The sequence below is a fragment of the Somniosus microcephalus genome, chromosome 4, assembly GCF_052327205.1.
Source record: "Somniosus microcephalus isolate GS21.2 chromosome 4, FLI_Smic_1.0, whole genome shotgun sequence".
Classification (NCBI taxonomy): domain Eukaryota; kingdom Metazoa; phylum Chordata; class Chondrichthyes; order Squaliformes; family Somniosidae; genus Somniosus; species Somniosus microcephalus.
The window spans coordinates 240,746,247-240,764,729 of record NC_140990.1 but is presented as its reverse complement, the minus strand read 5'-3'; the positions used below and the strand labels follow the sequence as shown (position 1 = coordinate 240,764,729).

The 18,483-nt window shown below is 42.4% G+C and overlaps 1 protein-coding gene and 1 long non-coding RNA gene across 21 annotated transcripts in view; one reads left to right on the top strand and one right to left on the bottom strand.

Annotated features, from left to right (window-relative positions):
- Window positions 1-18,483, bottom strand: part of znf385b (zinc finger protein 385B) — a 588,958-nt gene that overhangs the window by 75,685 nt on the left and 494,790 nt on the right. The window lies entirely within an intron of this gene.
- Window positions 5,103-18,479, top strand: LOC147120296 (uncharacterized). The gene is made up of 3 exons (XR_015078161.1): window positions 5,103-5,174; window positions 10,056-10,167; window positions 16,912-18,479. It is a non-coding gene; the product is annotated as an uncharacterized LOC147120296 (long non-coding RNA).

Sequence of the window (18,483 nt, the reverse complement as noted above, 5' to 3'; positions counted from 1 at the left end):
TGGTGGAGCAGCAGTGGTGAGAGCAGGAATGCTGTCATCCTGAGAGAGGACAGCACCCTCCTGCTCGACTGACAGACACACTGCCACTTCCTCGGAGCAGCACCTCAGCATCCCTACCAATCTGCTGGAGCACAGATTGCTGGCCTGCTGCGACACCGTGAGATCCCCGGTGGACTGTGGTGGACCCAGCCACGAAGGCTGCAGTCAGAGCTTGCGTGGCATCAAGCTGACACTGCATCAGAGGAGTCTGACACTCGATAGCAGCAACCATAGACTGCATTACAGCAGTAAGACATTGCGTGGCTTCCGCCTGTGCCGCAATGGATGCTGCCACATCGCCCATGACACGCGGCATGAGGTCTGTGTCCCCACGGTCTCTCAGGGAGTCCACTATCCTTTGCAGCCTGCCAAGGATGGGCTCCATGGTGTGCGCAGAGCTCTGTGCAATGTTGGAGGTGGACTCCTCCATGCTCCTTACCATTGCCGACAGGCTCTCGGGCACCCTTGCCATTGCACCTATCATCTTGGTGTGCATGCCCATCACCCTTCTTGTGAACGCCTCCCCATCGAGGTCCTCATCTGACTCCTGTACAGTAGAACTCGCCCTCCAGGAAGATGGCTCCTGAGCTTCCCTTTCCCCCTGGCCTTGCTGCAGCCCACTCGTTCCAAGTGCATCACCCTGTGCATATTCCTCTAGTAAACTTGCCTCTAAAGATCGCGTAGTGCCAGTATCTGAGGTGATGCCTGCGGGTGAGACATGCAGTGACGCAGTGCTTTCTTCCTCCTCCTCCCCCGCGTTAAGGTGAGGACAGGGGGGCAGGAAGGGAGCAAGGAATGCAGACAGTATAAGGAGCTGGAAACTAGGAAAGGCTTGTGGTGTGAGGAAGAAATGGGATGAGAGAAGGAGAGGGGATGAACATACCGTTGTTGTCCCCAAGGAGGTCAACTTTGCCGGTGGGCATGGCACCCACAACCTGGTGCCCAATGATCTGCAGCACTCTATTCTCCAGAGCAGCAAGTGGTTGGGTGTCAGCTTGTCCCCCGCCTGTGCGCTCCTGCTCCCTCCTGTTGTGAGCTAACAGGAAAGCGTGTGAGTGAGTGTGCAGCGATGTGTTTGGGAGATGTACCTGCCATAGTTGAATAGTTGTGATTGTAGGCAAGGCGTGAGATGTCTATGTGAGTTTTAGTATGTGGAGAAGCTTGGTGAGTGAGTGGTGGTTTGTACAGTGCATACAGACTGAGGTTCAGATGCTGTTATGTAGGTCTTGTTGAAGCATGTACTCACCCTGACCACCCAAATGAGGTTGTTGAATTTTTTACGGCACTGTGTGAGGGCCCTGAGAACCACACTGCTGGTGAAGACGTCCTGGGCCACTTCCCTCCACATTGCCCTAAAGACCTGGGGCAATGGCCTCCTGTCAGTGGCCGGGAACAGCACTGCCCTCCTTCTTTCAACTGCCGTGACCAATGCCTGGTCGCTGAAACGGCAAGCTCTCTCCCTGGGACTGGGATTAACCATGAGGATAAGCAGTGTAGCTGTTGAGTTGCTTGGAGGTCGTCTTCAGAGCCAGCAATGTTGAGAATGAGGTTGTGCAGAATGATTGAACCTCCCTTTTAAGAACTGGAAGGAGCCAGTGTGAATGATGAGTCCCGATTGGAGTGCACCTGAAATTAGTTACCGCTCTGCGGGTAGCACCCCGCTCTCTGTGAGTAGCGCCCTAAGTTAGGTGATTAGTGCTCGATTTAACACTCCAGTTCTTTCTTGGAACGCTAACAATCAATTTAGCGGGAGGTCTGAAGGATTAGCGCCTGCTCCACAACTTTTTTAATTTTAGCGCCCCAACCGGGGTGATACCGAATGTCTAGCCCTAGGCCATTAAATAAAGAGGTTTGTGGGGGTACAAAGATAGACAATGGTGCATAGTCCAAAAATTAAAACTAATGAAAACTAAATTTAGTAGTGAAGTCAGGAAGTATTTTTTCCACACAAAAGGTTGTGGAAATCTGGAACTCTCTCCCCCAAAAGGCTGTGGATGCTGGGTCAATTGAAAGACTGAGATCAATAGATTTTTGTTAGGTTAGGGACATGGAGGAAAGGCAGGTAAATGGATTTGAGGTACACATCAGCCTCAACCTAAAAGAATGACGGAGCAGCCTCAAGGGGCTGAATGGCCTATTCTTGTTCCTATGATTCCTAGCAAACGTTCCCAAGATATATGCTGCGCTGATAGAAACATTAATATATTAAATCACTTCCATCAATAGTCGCCAAAAGTACCAGATAACTAATTTATGACCCACTAATTAAATCATAGGGACATATGGTTTGGAAATGTGTAATTCCTGAGAATTTGATTTAATTAGTGGGAATGAAAAAATAGCGTAAATTATTCAGTGCCTATAAAAATAATCCTGGAATGCATCTCAAGTTGTCAGAAAGTTTGTTAAGCTAGCTGTGGTTTGGCAGGATGGGGAACGGATCCTGGGATGTTGCATACCTAGTCAGAAAATTAAGGCAAGGCAGTCTGCCTAATTTATTGTGAGAAATGTTGTCAAACTGCTTTCTTTTATTTTGGCGACGTTCAATTCCGTACAAAGTTAAATTGAAAAAAATGATGTTTATAAAGGTGTGTGTGTGCATACAATGGGTGAGGACAGGAGTGCTCACAGCTATCATTCCCTTTATGGGAGAATAGCCTTCTGACAGAGGTACTAGAGGGAAGACTGCAGCCCTGGAAACAACATGCTCCAAACAGGAGGGGAGAAAATTGGCAAGATAAAAATATATGTAACACACAGCCTCAGCAACTCATTGCTGTATCCTTTCTGACATCAGATGATCGCTGTATGACTTCATAGAAACTTACAGCATAGAAGGAGGCCATTCAGCCCATTGTGCCTGTGCTGGCTCTTTGAAAGAGCAGTTGTGCTTAGTCCCGCATCCCCGCTTTTAGTTCGTAACTCTGCAAGTTCCTCATCCTCAAGCACCTGTCTAACTCCCTTTTAAAATTATTTATGGAATCAGCTTCCACCATCTTTTCAGGGTGAGCATTCCAGATCCCGACAACACTCCTCATCTCTCCTCTAGATCTGATTTGTAGTAACTCATTGCTGTAACCCATAATTTTACTTCAATGTTGTGGATCTGGCAATGGCGATTGTGTATTCCTGCAGTTAGTTCACTACAGTGAAAAATCAATAAGGCATCAGCATTAAGGTTTTCCTCACCATACAAAGAACACTAGAGAAGTTCCATCAACCAGTACAATTTCATGACTAGAGTTTAACATACTAAAATTTTTAATGATGTAGAATGGAGTATGGGTTATCTTTTACTTATTGATACTCAATGGAGTACAGCTTTTATTCTAAGAAGTAAAGAGGAGGTTATAACTCTTCAGGCCTTCTTCACAGATTTTAATGAAACTCATTTTCCTTGAAATGTCAGCATTTTATCTATGACATACATTTTTCAGAATATTAAATCAGCCAGAAAAATGTTTTAAGAACTTTTAATGACAGATTAATTTATCTGTTAAAATGGACAAACTATTTTCCACAGGAAAGGGGTATCTTTGTGTTGTCATATACTGTATTATGATATTTTCCATAATAGAATGTACCATTCTTAAAATTAAATTGATCCAATAGGTTCTCAGTGGCAATGGATATTGATGCACCAATGCTGTGTCATACAGTGGTAAGACACAGAATATTTCCCCTCCGTTGTTCAAATATGGAGCTTTTACTGGGAAAGATGGGAAAAATACATGAATATCACTTGAGGAAAATGCTGAAGCAGGCTCAACGGCAGACGCTTGTGTCAACCTAATTAACTCTTACACTGGATGGTTTCTCAGAAACAGTCCAATCACCAGATATTGTGCTTTATGGGGTACTGATCATCAGCCAGCAAAAATCCATTGGCTGTGCCTGCCAAAATTACAGGTATTTTTGCACCTACTTGGCAACAACTTTGGCGAACTGTCTTTGCCGGGTCCAGGTCAGCAGAGAATCAACTGCAGAGTTGTGCTGTCTGCTACAAGATCACCTGCTACTAACATGCACACTAGGTATGCCATAAGATTGTTATGCTCATTTCATTATTTGCCTTCTAGTGTTGCATGCTATATTTTTCAAATTGCAAAATTTGCATTGTGTATTTTATTTAAAAACCAGGATGCTTTTTGTTTTAATGATTGGCAAAAAATTGTGACATTATATTTTGAGTGGCTCTCAGCCGAAGGTAAAGTTGTTGTTGAAATCGTTTTTTTCTGAGTTTCAGACTGGAAGGTTATAATAACACCAACATTGCAAATGTGATACTTGTCTTCAGTGTAAGTGAGTTATTCATTTCATCAGGCTGAACTCCTCATTTTAGAATTTGCTTTAAAATAGATTGCATTTTAGTGGTTCAAAAAGGAGCAATGAATAAAAATAGAAAATATTGTAAATACACAGCAAGTCAGTCAGCATCTAGAAAAAGTTATATTTGTGGTGTGTACTCTTCATCAGAACAGTTTTTAGGTGTACAAAAATACACATGACAAAAGCATACGGTGCAGATAATTTGTTTACATATATTCAAATATACCTACAATATCAGACATCCCAATTTTACAAACTGTCATAAGGAACAATCCATTTGGAGGAACACAAAGTTCAAGCTTTTTCCCAGTACCTATAATTGTATAGATGGCTAGGTAGTTTCCATTAGCAGACCAATCTGTTATGAACTGGACCTACACTTTTATTCTCTATACAGGTTGGTGCGGCCATGATTTAACTATTAACCTACTCATAGTAAACTGTTTAATGGACATTGTGAATGATGCCCGCCATGTTTCCAGTCACCTCAGAAGGCAGAAAATAATACGCTCCCAAACCAGTGTGTAGAGGCTAAAACTACTCATTCAGATTTATTTATGAACAAAATTTTATACAGAAGCAAAAAGAGAAAGCAACATACCAACAGCACAAAACAAGCAGTACTAGAATTAGTCCAGAAGGGGTTTATATATCCTTTTTCTATAAATTTGCTTCTTATAGTCAATTGGCCAACAACAGGTCCTTTGGATGACAATCTTGTTTTTCTCTTTCATAGACATTCAAGATGAGATTTTGCTTGTGAATGACAGACTTTCCAATTCAGCCACAGAGTTTGTTGCTCTTAGGTAAGAACTAAACATTACAGGAGAATCACTTTGCCTATACAGTCTAGGAGACTTTGAAAGCAGCGCAGTCAATCACTTTCAATCAAAAGCACAATAAGTGCAGGCAATTACATAGAACTCTAATGAGTCATTACTTTTTAAAATTTCTTCTTGGAATAGGGTTAAGACTGACAAAACATAATTTGTTGTCCATTCCATGTTACCCTGGGGGCATTCAGAAGCAATCGTATAAGCTCGGAAATTGCGGTTGGCGGCATAGCTAAGTACTATGCTGCCGACGTCCGAAAGAAATCCGCACTTACCTGGAGCGAGGTCCCCTTCAAAAAATGTCATTGTTTCGCTGAGGAGTTGTGCGCAGTGTAGTGGCCCACAGATCCCAGGGCCACACCGTGTGCATAAGCGTACCTGGGATCACGTGGGGCAGTGCGTCAATCAGGAAACAGAAATCTCAGATGCTCATTCATGATTTTTTAATGCTTAATTTTACGAGGGTGATGGAAATATCCTGCTTGTGTGTCCAGGTTTCTTGTGTGCAAAAGTTTCACTGCAGGGAAATTGCATTTCATTAATAGTTTGTTAAATGGGTTCAAATCATGAAAGCCTCAGGGAATAGTCAGCTAAGTCATCGGCATTTCAAATAGTTAAACGAAAATGTGAGACACTTGTTCTTTTCCTTTTTTTTCTGTGGGTGAGCCAGTTTTGTAAAATACATCGGAGGTACTGCACAAAGGGCATCTTTTTCTAATAAAATCATCTTTATAATGTTGCTCTGAAATGAAAAGGACGTTGGTGCTTTGGTAGTTACTTTTCACCCTTTGCCTATTTGTCTCCGCGAGTTGTGTTGGGATCAGTTGTAATAATTAGAAAGAGGAGCTATTAGTTAGGTGGATAGATACTTATTTTGAAGATTTTTTTATCATGATGAAAAAAACTGCTGTATATTTCAAGCTGCAGCATATCCCCTCTCCCTTATACTGTGAAAACAGGCTTCTGCACCTGTTTGTACCAGCCGTAAAATTTTCCTGCGTAATTGCTAGGCAATTAGCCAGGCAGTCGCAGCAGATGATGTGTCAAGTCGGAACTTGACAGATCGCAAGTTCGGAATTTAGCACGTGCAACTTGTGGTCAATTTCAAAGGCGGTATGATGGCGTACTCTGGAAGTACACTGTCATGCCAACCGCAAATTCTGCCCCATAGTGTGGGACTGGAGTCACATCTAGGCCAGACTGGATCAAAGTGGCAGGCCCCTCCTGAAGGACATTTGTGACCCAGTTGGGTTTTATGGACATGGGCCTAGAAATTCAGTGGGCTGCGCCACCAGTTAGCGCCCTAAGAGGGCACTTAGTGGGTTTTATGCCACTGGCCACGCCTCCCGCTAAATTTAGCGGGACGCTAATGGCGGCGCTAGCCGTTAGTGCTGCGCTGCTATCGATGACGTCATCGGTGTGCGCAGCGCCCCACTACTGCCCCGATCGTGAAATTTAGTAGCGCCCCCTGCTTTAATGCCGGTCGCAATTTGCGATCGGTTCAGGGGGGCCTACCTGCAACGGTAGAGGCGCTGAGGTGCGGGCGGCCATTTTTTTTGCTGGCCGCCTGCCAGCACCTCTCCGCGCCGCCGTTCCTGGCCTCCTGAGCGCCCCCCCCCCCCCCCCCCGCGGAGTGCCGGCTGTGTCCCAAGAGCCCAGCACTTCTCCTCGGTGCCGGGCTCTTTTGCCGGCACTCCCGCTCTTCGAGCGCGCTGCAGCAGGCCCCGCCCCTTTAAGAAGGGGAGGAAGGCCTGCAGTACCACAGCGCGCCGTGCCACAGCGTGTGGCGCTGCGGCACGTTGCGCTGCGATTTTCAGTTGCAGCGCCCCAAGAGGGATGCGGGGCGCCTCGAGTAGCGCCGCGCTTCCCTCTGGGGCGCTCAAAACTGAATTTGCGGCGGGCGGCCGCGACTACTTCCGGGGCGGTACTTCCGGCGCCCTGGCGAGGCTGGCGCCCCAAACGGAGCGCCACTGAATTTCTAGGCCATGGAGCCTGTAATAGGTCAGTATGGAAAGGATTAATCAGGGCAGCAACAGAGATCTGTGATTGACTTGATTGATGCGGGAATCTGTTAGTTTAGTATTGTATTGCTTACATAAGTGTAAATTCTAACTTTTATTTGTCAAACATTATAATTTGATCATTATATTGTCTTAAAGTAACTAATCAGTGCCATTGCTATTTTGCGGTTGTGTGTAAGGAAATGGTTTAAACAGTTGGTTTTTGAGTAAATGAATGACTAAGGAAGTGGAATCTGTGGTTAGAGATGATAAGAATATTGAGGTTGGAAAAATAAGTAGGGTATGTCTTTGCAATGAAATATTGCACTACAGGATTAAATAGGCAAACTTGGAAGGTGATAGGTTCCTAAGAATGAATAGTAACCAGACATATGGTTAACAGATCCACAGGGTTCAACAACAATTGACTGTGTGAGAGGGTAACTGGTACTTGCTGATACAAATTGCAAGGATACCAAAGTGCTAATTCAGCAAAAGGGAGCCATAGGGAAGTTGCCACTGGAGCAGGATGCTGAGTGTCAAGAACAGTGAAAAAAGGTATAAATAGAGAGGGTCTGTGCCTCGACTAGGAGCTGTGCTGAATCCTTCACAGAAGAAAGGCGTCAACTGGCCGCGCTCCCAGATAATCACTGTGTCTTGGCTGATTAGGGTTGCCTCATAGCAGAATGTAGTGCGATGTCCTTTTACTGCTATGGCCATTGTTCTATATGTGAAGTCTGTCATAAACAAAAGGTTAAATTGATTTTTAAAATAGGCATATATGTAATCATGTTTGATTCGATAGGCCTGAGCCTAAATTATATTTAAAGACATGGTGCAAGATTATCTAACATTAACTAATTTCCAAATCAATTGATCTTGCAGAAAACATATCTCCCATCTTCCATTTTGAAACACAGCAAAGAGAGACTGCTTCCATTTTGAACTTAACTATTTAAACAAAAATATAAAACATTTGCCACCATAAATCTCAAATTAACATCATGAAGTTTTATTAGGGTTGTTTAACCTTAAAAATAAATATTTGCTGGTCAATTCTCAACTTTGATTGATACCCCTGCTTTTGGACTATAGTAAACATTTTGTGAGAAACAAAAAAATAAGGTGTTCCTTATATAATCTACATTTTCAATTACTTTCTTTATATGTATAATGTTTATATTCCAATGTTCACAATTATCTTCAGAACTTGCACATGCTAGGTATTCTGGTGAGTCCCTCCAAGGGCCATTTGTCCCTCCCCCACCCTGTCTTTTAATAAATAGGACTTTTATACCTGAATTGCTTAGGATATACAAGTAAATAGAATTTTATTCAACATTATGAAATTAAACTTAAATATGATTTCCTTCCCCCTCACTCCAGTCAAACATTATTACATGCTTTACAATAATTTCTCTCCCTTGTATTCATCCTAATGATATTTGGCTGCTTACAGGCAGTCTGGCACAGCATCATTTGGCCAATCTGCATAATTTGACAGCCATATCAGATTTGATCCCCTCTCTGGCTGTGATAATAGAAGTCTAATACTGTCTTTTAAAGGAACTTTTAACTAGATCTAGGTTTTGCCTCGTGATACAAATAAAGTCTATGCATCACTTGCCAATGTTTGGTATGTTTATGTTTTGTTGCCTAACAACCATGTGCATATGTACAAGATATATTGTAAAATTCTATTCATGTTAAAATTCATATTAATGTTGTTCTATAAGAGCAGACATCATTTATGTCTCTCTATGCTTTTGTGTTGAAAGTTCTAAAGATGAGCCAGTCACAGTTTCTTTCTGCAAACTGCACTGGCCCATATTGGATTTGTTCATTATAGTCCCCAATTCAGTATTCTGCAATAGAATGTAAAACAAATAGAATTTATGCAAAATCTAACGTATTGGGGGTGGAACTGGTTTTGGGTGGCAGCACAAAATGAGGGCTAACAAATCAGCAGCCCATTTTACAACCCACCTAAGTTTCTTCTCATTATCAGCTGGGATGTAAAATGGCTGTCAATTCGCTGTCGCCCATTTTGCACTACTGCCCAAAACCGATTTCACTCCTATTTAGTCTAAAAATCCAATCGTGAGTTCAATATCTGTTTAAATTGATTCGACTGGTGTAAATACCTGACAGTAAGACATTTTATATAGGTCAATAACAGATCAACTTTTTAATTAATGAAGAATGTAGCTTTTTAAAAATAACGATAGGATCCCAGTCTGTAAAATTCAATTATATTTGGAATTTGTGGACATCAACTACCATTGAATTCAGTGTAGGGCAGTGAGGTGAAACTCCTTAAAATAAAAGTTAAGACAAAAATCACACAAGTGGGCAGTGGTGGGAAATCAGTGGGCATTATGCCAAGTGGCAAACAGCTCAATTGTGTAGTAATTTAAATATCTTGAATCCCTGAAGATCTCTGTTGGTGATTTTTTCCCCCCCAAAGGTAATTAAAAATAGTACCAAAAGTTTTTGCAGATATGAATTTTATCTGGAAGGACAGCCATCTAAAAATAAAACAAAACTAATTATTTTTACACATTAGCATGGAGCTCTCTCTTACAAGGTTCAGAGAGCAAGACACTGAAGACTGCAGATGAGAAAAGGATCAGGGTGTTTGAAATGTGTTGCTATCATTGGTTTCCTAGGACACCATGCAGAGTTAGATGCATAAATGATTCAGTTCAAGATTTAGCTGTGAAGACAGAGTTGTTGGAAGGAATCATCAAAGCAAAGATCTCTTATTTCAGTCATGTTGTTCATGTCACAGCAGAGCACTTACACACCAATTTGCATAGACAACTTTGTCCTGTAAATCTTTTTTTTCCAATAGTATACGTTACTGATAAAGCCAAAGGATGCACTGAAAGCAAGTTCCATGAAAATACAAGAAAGCCTGGGAGCTAATCTCTGGAGAAATGTTCTTGGGCCAAGTTTGATTCAAGGTAAATGTATGTTAGAGTCATGCATCGTCAACAAGAGAGTATCACAGAATCCTAGGTGTATAACTCTGAAAAAAGATTATGAATGCATGTAAAACATTATCTGAAATAAGGGGAGAAAAGCAGCCATCTTTCAAAATATATCTGATGTGAGCATGACTAAATTGGGTCTTCAAGAAAATGTAGAATGTGCTTTTAAAACCCTACTGTGGGAGAGAATTGTAGCATTCGCCATATATCTTTTCTGTCAAAATTAAACTAAAATGCCCACTACCTTGTCAACTTTATCTACCAAAGGGCAAATTACATGCACACCCAAGATTTGAGTAACAAAAGTAGCTTTTACTAATTTATTCAGTTATTTATCAAATCACTCATTTGTAGGATCTTTCATTTCACTCAACAGGCCTCTTCACATTTCCCTATTTGCCATCTGTCATGTCCATTTGACCTATATCTACAATGTAATTGAAGTTGTACATGTGTCTTCTTCCCTTCTATACCAACTGGCACATGAGACAACCCATTTCTTCTATTGCTTTTATAGCCAACAGATCATGCTCTGGGTTGTTTCTGTAACAAAAATAATTTTTTATGTGGTCAGGTTGTTGTCCTGACATAGGGGGACTGGTTGGATTTGATGGGAGGTCGCCACTCCACTCCCATCAAATGAAAGTACCCCGCTGGATGACAACCCAGTATTCAGAGGCTCCTGCGTCCTGATACATGGCTGTCTGGAGTGTGGCTCGAACCCATAATCTTCTGACTCAGAGGTGGGATTGCTACCACTGCTCACTCCAATTGTACATGTGCAATGATAAAATTATTTATTTGAAAATTAACTGAGGTCTTGCATCTTTCTTAGTAACATAATACATCACTGCTTGGGCAACATTTTCAAAAACATTTGAGGAATTTATTTAATAGTTACAAGGTCAGTTACATTAGATTGAAAGCATGCAGTGTGGTATTGGAAATTAACACATTCATGAGTTCATCTCATCGCAATCATCTCAGCCCCAGGACATCGCTGCAGGAGTTCCTCAGGGCAGTGTCCTAAGGCCCAACCATCTTCAGCTGCTTCATCAATGACCTTCCCTCCATCATAAGGTCAAAAGTGGGGATGTTCGCTGATGATTGCACAGTGTTCAGTTCCATTCGCCAGGCCAGGCAATGACCATCTCCAACAAGAGGCTAGCCACATACCCTTGACATTCAATGGCATTACCATCGCCAAATGTCCCCACCATCAAGATCCAGGGGGTCATCACTGACCAGAAATTAACTGGACCAGCCACATAAATACTGTGGCTACAAGAGCAGGCCAGAGGCTGGCTATTCTGTGGCAAATGACTCACCTCCTGACTCCCCAAAGCCTTTCCACCATCTACAAGACACAAGTCAGGAGTGTGATGGAATACTCTCCACTTGCCCAGATGAGTGCAGCTCCAACAACACTCCAGAAGCTCAACATCATCCAGGACAAAGCAGCCCACTTGATTGGCACCCCATCCACCACCTTAAACATTCACTCCCTGCACCACCGGCGCACTGTGGCTGCAGTGTGTACCATCACTGCAGTAACTCGCCAAAGCTTCTTCGACAGCACCTCCCAAACCCGTGACCTGTACCGTCTAGGACAAGGGCAATAGGCCCATAGGAACACCACCACCAGCAAGTCCTCTCCAAGTCACACACCATCCTGAGTTGGAAATATATCGTTGTTCCTTCATCGTCAACGGGTCAAAATCTTGTAACTCCCTCCTTAGCACTGTGGGAGTACCTTCACCTCACGAACTGCAACGGTTCAAGACGACTGCTCACCATCACCTTCTCAAGCAATTAGGGATGGCCAATAAATGCTGACCTTGCCAGCGATGCCCAAATAATGGACAATGGAATTTCATGCAAATATGTTAATGTGTGTTACTAATATCGCATGGTAGAATTTCAACTCACATATCGCTAGAAGCAGCTATGACAGGCAGCTTGGACTTTGAGTCCAAGATGAATGTGATTAGATTATACACATTACATCAATTTTACACAACAGCTGAGATGATATTTATATTTAAACAGATATTTCAAAAGAATTTACTTGAAATAGTGGCAGAAAATAGTAAATGGGAAACAATAATGGCCCTGAAATCATGGTGTCTGTGACGCCGTACTCTGAGTATACTGTCGTACTCCCTTTGTAAGGCCTCGCAAGTTCCGCGTGTGCTTGCGCGAAATCCGGAACTTGTGATCTGTCAAGGTACTCCCTGACAGATCATCCGAACCGCCTGAAAACTGATGCTGGTGCAGAGTTGGGCTATTTGCCCAACAATTGACCAGTAATTGCCCACACAATTCTTACGGCTGGTAAAAGCAGGTGGTCGGAGGCGTACTCCGGAGATACGCCTCCGGCCGCAATTTCTAGGCTATTAACTTTATCATTTTTGTAGAAGAAGCTGGTTTCTGGTAAGTCAAATGTGTAGTGTTGACGGTACTGTAATTGTCCAAAAAACCTACTGTTTCTGTGCAAAATACAATGGACTAAATGCGAACCAAAATGTTAGTACTCTTGATTGAATCATTGTCTATATTAAATTAGCATGGCATTTGCATGGCCTAATGTTTGGAGTCTATGAGAAATCTGCCAGATTATATTTGGTAGCTTTGACCGATAGACTACTGATCAGCAGCAGCTAACAAACGCAACCCTAAGCCTCCAGTCACTTGCAACTTTAATTCTCCGTCCCACCTCCACTCTGACCTCTTTGTCCTTGCTCTCCTACACTGTTCTAATGAAGCTCAACACAAGCCTGAAGAACAGCACCTCATCTTTCTACTAGGAGCTTTACAGACCTCTGGCCTTAACATTGACTTTACCAACTTTAGGCCTTAACCACAGCTCCCATTTCCTTTTGGACAGCAGGTGCTGGTAATGTAGGATAGGTGAACCAGCGCATCCGGAGTGGAATTTTTAGTTCAGATTTCCAGCATCTGCAGTGTTTTGCTTTTTGCAGCTAACAAATTCATTGATTGTAATTCGCATAAGCCCATCAAATTCTGCGAGGATGGTACTTAACACTGTCCTGTGTGCAGAACATATGGTTTATATGTGTCTGTTTTTTCAGTACCTTGAGCCAAAGGAACAGCGAGTGACATACAGGGAAGTGAGTTGAACAACAGTTTGTTGGTGCTAACCTAGGTCTATAAAGTCAGTTATTTCAGAAACTTAGCTTTTTGCTGGGTTTCTGAAATTAAAACTTTGCTGAAGGCAGTGTTGCAGCCAAAAATGAAGGCACTGTTATTCTGAATAATAAAAATTATGTCTGAACTATTGTTACTGAATACAGCCATAAGATAGGATTACTGCTAATGTGACTGTCTGAAGCCCTCCTACTTCCCTCTGGACCCGCAGTGTGTTGTTTTTGTACAACCTGCTGGTACAGTGCAAGATTGGGGGGAAAAATTACATTCATTTTTCTATGAAAAGAACTGCATATGCTCAAGCTGCTGTGCATGCATTGTGTGTGCCCGGTTTATGTAGGCGCAATTTTTAAAAATTCTTTCCGTCAACAAACTTCTCACATCAGCGGTGAAGCACTATACCTCTGACTACGCCTAAAGTGAACACACTACAAGGGGAAGCAGGAGGACATCATTCATTTACTACTTTTTCAATTCATTAAATATATTCAAGAAGGAGTTAGATATATTTCTTAAGGCTAAAGGGATCAAGGGATAGGGGGAGAAAGCAGGAACAGGGTACTGAATTTGGATGATCAGCCATGATCTCATTAAATGGCGGAGCAGGCTCGAAGGGCCGAATGGCCTACTCCTGCTCCTATCTTCTATGTTTCTGTTTCTATGTTTAGGCTGCTTTCACACTCCTGCAAGTAAAATCACACAGAATTATCAGTGAGGCAGTTTTATCAGCGGGAAAGCATATGCCCAAAGTACAAAGGCACCTTTATAATATAAATAGGATATGTATTGACTCTGTATCCAGTACCAGAGTGTGGAGCTCCTAAATAAAAACTGAATTTTAAATCCAGCCACAACAATACTCAAAGCATTTTCTGTTTCAAGAGAAGATTTAGAGCATCTTGATCTACAGAGGGGGCATTTTAAAAAACAAAAACTAAATGTTGGGAAACTAGACTGTAAAAAGATGATTGACCCCTCTAGAATTCATACAACAGTATGTGTAGCTACTCCAGCAATGTTTTAGTCAAGGCTAAAACTGGAAGGTGACAACACATGCAGGAAATAGGTCTGGAGGGGACTGGGGTGTGTTGCCATTGATAGAGCACATGTAAGTCCAAAAGACTTGAAGTAAGGATGATTATAACTTAAGCCTAATATATAATTTTACCCATGTATATGTTAAATAGGGTTCCAGGGTGTCTGGATTCCTCATATTTTACCCTCCTAATGTTAGGAAAGCAGCAAATGTAACCCCGCTATTCAAGAAAGGAGGGAGAGAGAAAACAGGGAACTACAGGCCAGTTAGCCTGACATCAATAGTCAGGAAGATGCTAGAATCCATTATTAAGGAAGTGGTAACAGGGCACTTAGAAAATCATAATATGATTAGGCAGAGTCAACATAGTTTTATGAAAGGGAAATCGTGTTTAACAAATTATTAGAGATTTTTGAGGATGTAACTGGCAGGGTGGATAAAGGGGATGTAGTATATTTGGATTTCCAAAAGGCATTCGATAAGGTGCCACATAAAAGGTTGTTACACAAGATAAGGGCTCATGGGCTTGGGGGTAATATATTAGTATGGATAGAGGATTAGTTAACAGACAGAAAACAGAAAGTAGGGATAAACGGGTCATTTTCTAGTTGGCAGGCTGTAACTAGTGGGGTGCTGCAAGGATCAGTACTTGGGCCTCAACTATTTACAATTTATATTAATGACTTAGATGAAGGGACTGAGTGCAATGTACCCAAGTTTGCTGATGATACAAAGCAAGGTGGGAAAGTAAGCTGTGAGGAGGACACAAAGCCTGCAAAGGGATATAGATAGACTAAGTGAGTGGGCAGTAATGTGGCAGATGGAGTATAATGTGGGGAAATGTAAGGTTATTCACTTTAGTATGAAGAATAGAAAAACAGAATATTTTTTAAATGGTGAGAAATTATTAAATGTTGGTGTTCAGAGAGATTTAGGTGTCCTTGTACAAGAAATGCAGAAAGTTAGCATGCAGGTAACAGCCAGCAAATGGCATGTTAGCCTTTATTGCAAGGGGGTTGGAGTACAAAAGTAAGGAAGTCTTACGACAGTTGTACAGGGCTTTGGTGAGACCACACCTGGAGTACTGTGCACAGTTTTGGTCTCCTTATCTGAGAAAGGACATACCTGCCTTAGAGGCGGTGCAATGAAGGTTCACTAGATTGATCCTTGGGATGAGAGGGCTGTCCCATGAGGAGCGATTGAGTAGATTGGGCCTATATTCTCTGGAGTTTAGAAGAATGAGAGGGGATCGCATTGAAACATATAAGATTTTGAGGGGGATTGACAGGGTAGATGCTGAGAGGTTGTTTCCCCTGGCTGGAGAGTCTAGAACTAGGGGGCATAGTCTCAGGATAAGGGGTTGGCCATTTAAGACCGAGATGAGGAGGAATTTCTTCACTCAGAGGACTGTGACTCTTTGTTGTGGATGCTGAGTCCTGAGTATATTCAAGGCTGAGATAGATAGATTTTTGGACTCTAGGGGGAATCGAGGGATATGGAGATTGGGTGGGAAAGTGGAGTTGAGGTCGAAGATCAGCTATGATCTTACTGAATGGCGGAGCAGGCTCGAAGGGCAGTATAGCCTACTCCTGCTCCTAATTCTTATGTTCTTATGTAAAGGGGATGTGCATTGTGGCTGAAGCAGGTGGTGGAAGGTGTTCTACAACTGATTCTGACCTGGCAAACACTCAATAATGGCACAGCATGGGAGAGAGGGGGCTCCAAGGATTTTTGATGCTGCACTGGAAGCCTTGGTGGAGGAGGTGGAAAGAAAGAGAGAAGGAAAGATGTGCTGTATCCACAGGGGGCCAGGAGGCCCTCCAGACAAATGCTCAGAAGGCAGTGGGAGCAGATAGCGGTGGCGGTCAATGCCAAGAGTCAAGCCCCGAGGACCTGGATACAGGGCCACAAAAAATTCAATGACCTCACACGAGTGATCAAGGTCAGTGAATGCATCTTCAAATGCCCTAGCCCATCAAGTGCACCACTAGCCTCAGCAAATGCACAATGCACCGCACCCCCATCACTCACCTACCAACAATCTCTATCAATGAAGACTGATACCTAACAGTCATAGCTTCACCCTCACACACTTAGCACTGCTGTAAGCCTCACAATCACATCTCACAGCTTGCACACACTGCCAGCTATTTAACCATGACAGCCAAACACATTGCACCACACTCACTGACACACTTCCCCCTCTCTTGCAGGACAAGGTGGCACACAACTGGAGGCAGCAGGAGCTAACCATCAGAGGACAGGCACGCCTACATGACCTTGCCCCATGGAGGAGACGGTGGTCGCCATCACTGGAACGGCCATTGCTGAGGCCGTAGCCAGCAGTGAGGCTGAAACCATGGAAGATGATGATATCCTCATACCTAATCCTCCTCCTCATATCCCACGTCCCCCTCATCCCATAATCTCTTCTGATTTACAAGCTACATATGGTGTGAGCATGCACCTCCTGTTTTCCCCACTCCCCTCACCTTGTGCCTTTCTCTTTTCAGATACCCAAGAACTGCAGCCTGGCCAGGCAGTGGTGGAAGAGCAACAAGACAGCGATGATCAAGAAAAACCGTCACTCTATTTCACACTCGCAGCCACCAGCCAGATACTGACACTGCGCGTATCTTAGAGGATAGCATAGAGGTGAGATCTGCATGAGTGGCCTGCAGCCAGGGCAGGGGGTAAGGATAGCACAGGTGCCAGCTTGCCAGAGGGTGAGGTCGCACATGAGTTCTAAAAGCAATTTTTTTGTGTGGATGTATTAAATCCCTTTACTTTCCCCCGGAATAATTTTTAGTTTACAGGCAATTATTGTCTATATACCATACAAATGCAGGATAAATATCAATTTACAGAGGCCCTATGTAATATCTTAAAGCATTGCAAGACTGATTTTAAAAGAAGAAAACTTTATTATAAAAACCATGCTGGAAAAGGTTAACGACAACAATCTAGTACAACTACTTAGCACTCCATGTTCCCCTAAAAGGAAAACATTTCACAGTGAAATGCACTGAATCTTGATCCGAATAAGTAATCACCTCAGCAACCCATGGGACCAGCAGAAAAAGATATTGTACAAAGTATGACCTAATTGTCTTCTCTTTCTCTGTCCCTAGTAATGACATGCTTAGATCTGAAACAAAAGAGGATCTAACGATTGCAATGCACGACAGCCTTTGCTCTAATGACGCATTCCCTTGTGCCTTCCTCGCAGTACCAAGTCAGAAATGAATTCTGCTGCCTAGATTCAATACACTTGACACCAGTGGTCTGTATTTATTTATAGTCATCCCAGTGTTATGCTGAAGACATACAGAATACCTTGCCCCTAGTTTTTTAAATGACTGCCTTGTACCTTTATAACTAAAATAAGAAACATAAACAATGAAGGCTTTCTAAGTCAACTATTCTGGTATCATCATCGTTGCTTTCCTAAATATATCACAAATTATTTCACGATAATTTAGAAATACTAAAGGTAATCCAGATTTACTGTTTGGGAGTGCTCCTGCAATACCGATAGGTAATTTTATCAAGATGGCCAGAAAATTCACTAGAATATTGATTGTAAATATATAACTCACTGTTCTCTAATTAATAGCGCAGTGAGAAGACCAATTTAGAAGCAGAAACATATTCTTTAAGCTGACATTGAAACCTTTTCAATTGCAGAAAAAATATTGCTGTAGTATCCTATTATAAAGGGCTATAATGTAAACTCAATGGATTATTAATACTCACCTTGAAGAAACCCATTACCTGGGTAAGTTACACAAGGTAATCAACACCACGGATCAGCGTGACAGCAGCCCGAAAACAGGTGTATGGTGCACTTATCACCTTTCTTATCAGCTGCTCCAACAGTGTAAAATGTACCACGTATGCTAACCATCAGTGAAGTACTTGCTAAATTAACACAACATGCAGTATATATCAGAGATTATTTCTCGCACTAAGCTATGACATAAGCATGTGAATAGAACTGTGACTGTAGCAGTTTTTATTTTTATTTTTAAAAACTCATCAGAACACAAATAAATAATTATTTAAAGCTAAAAGCATACTGTACT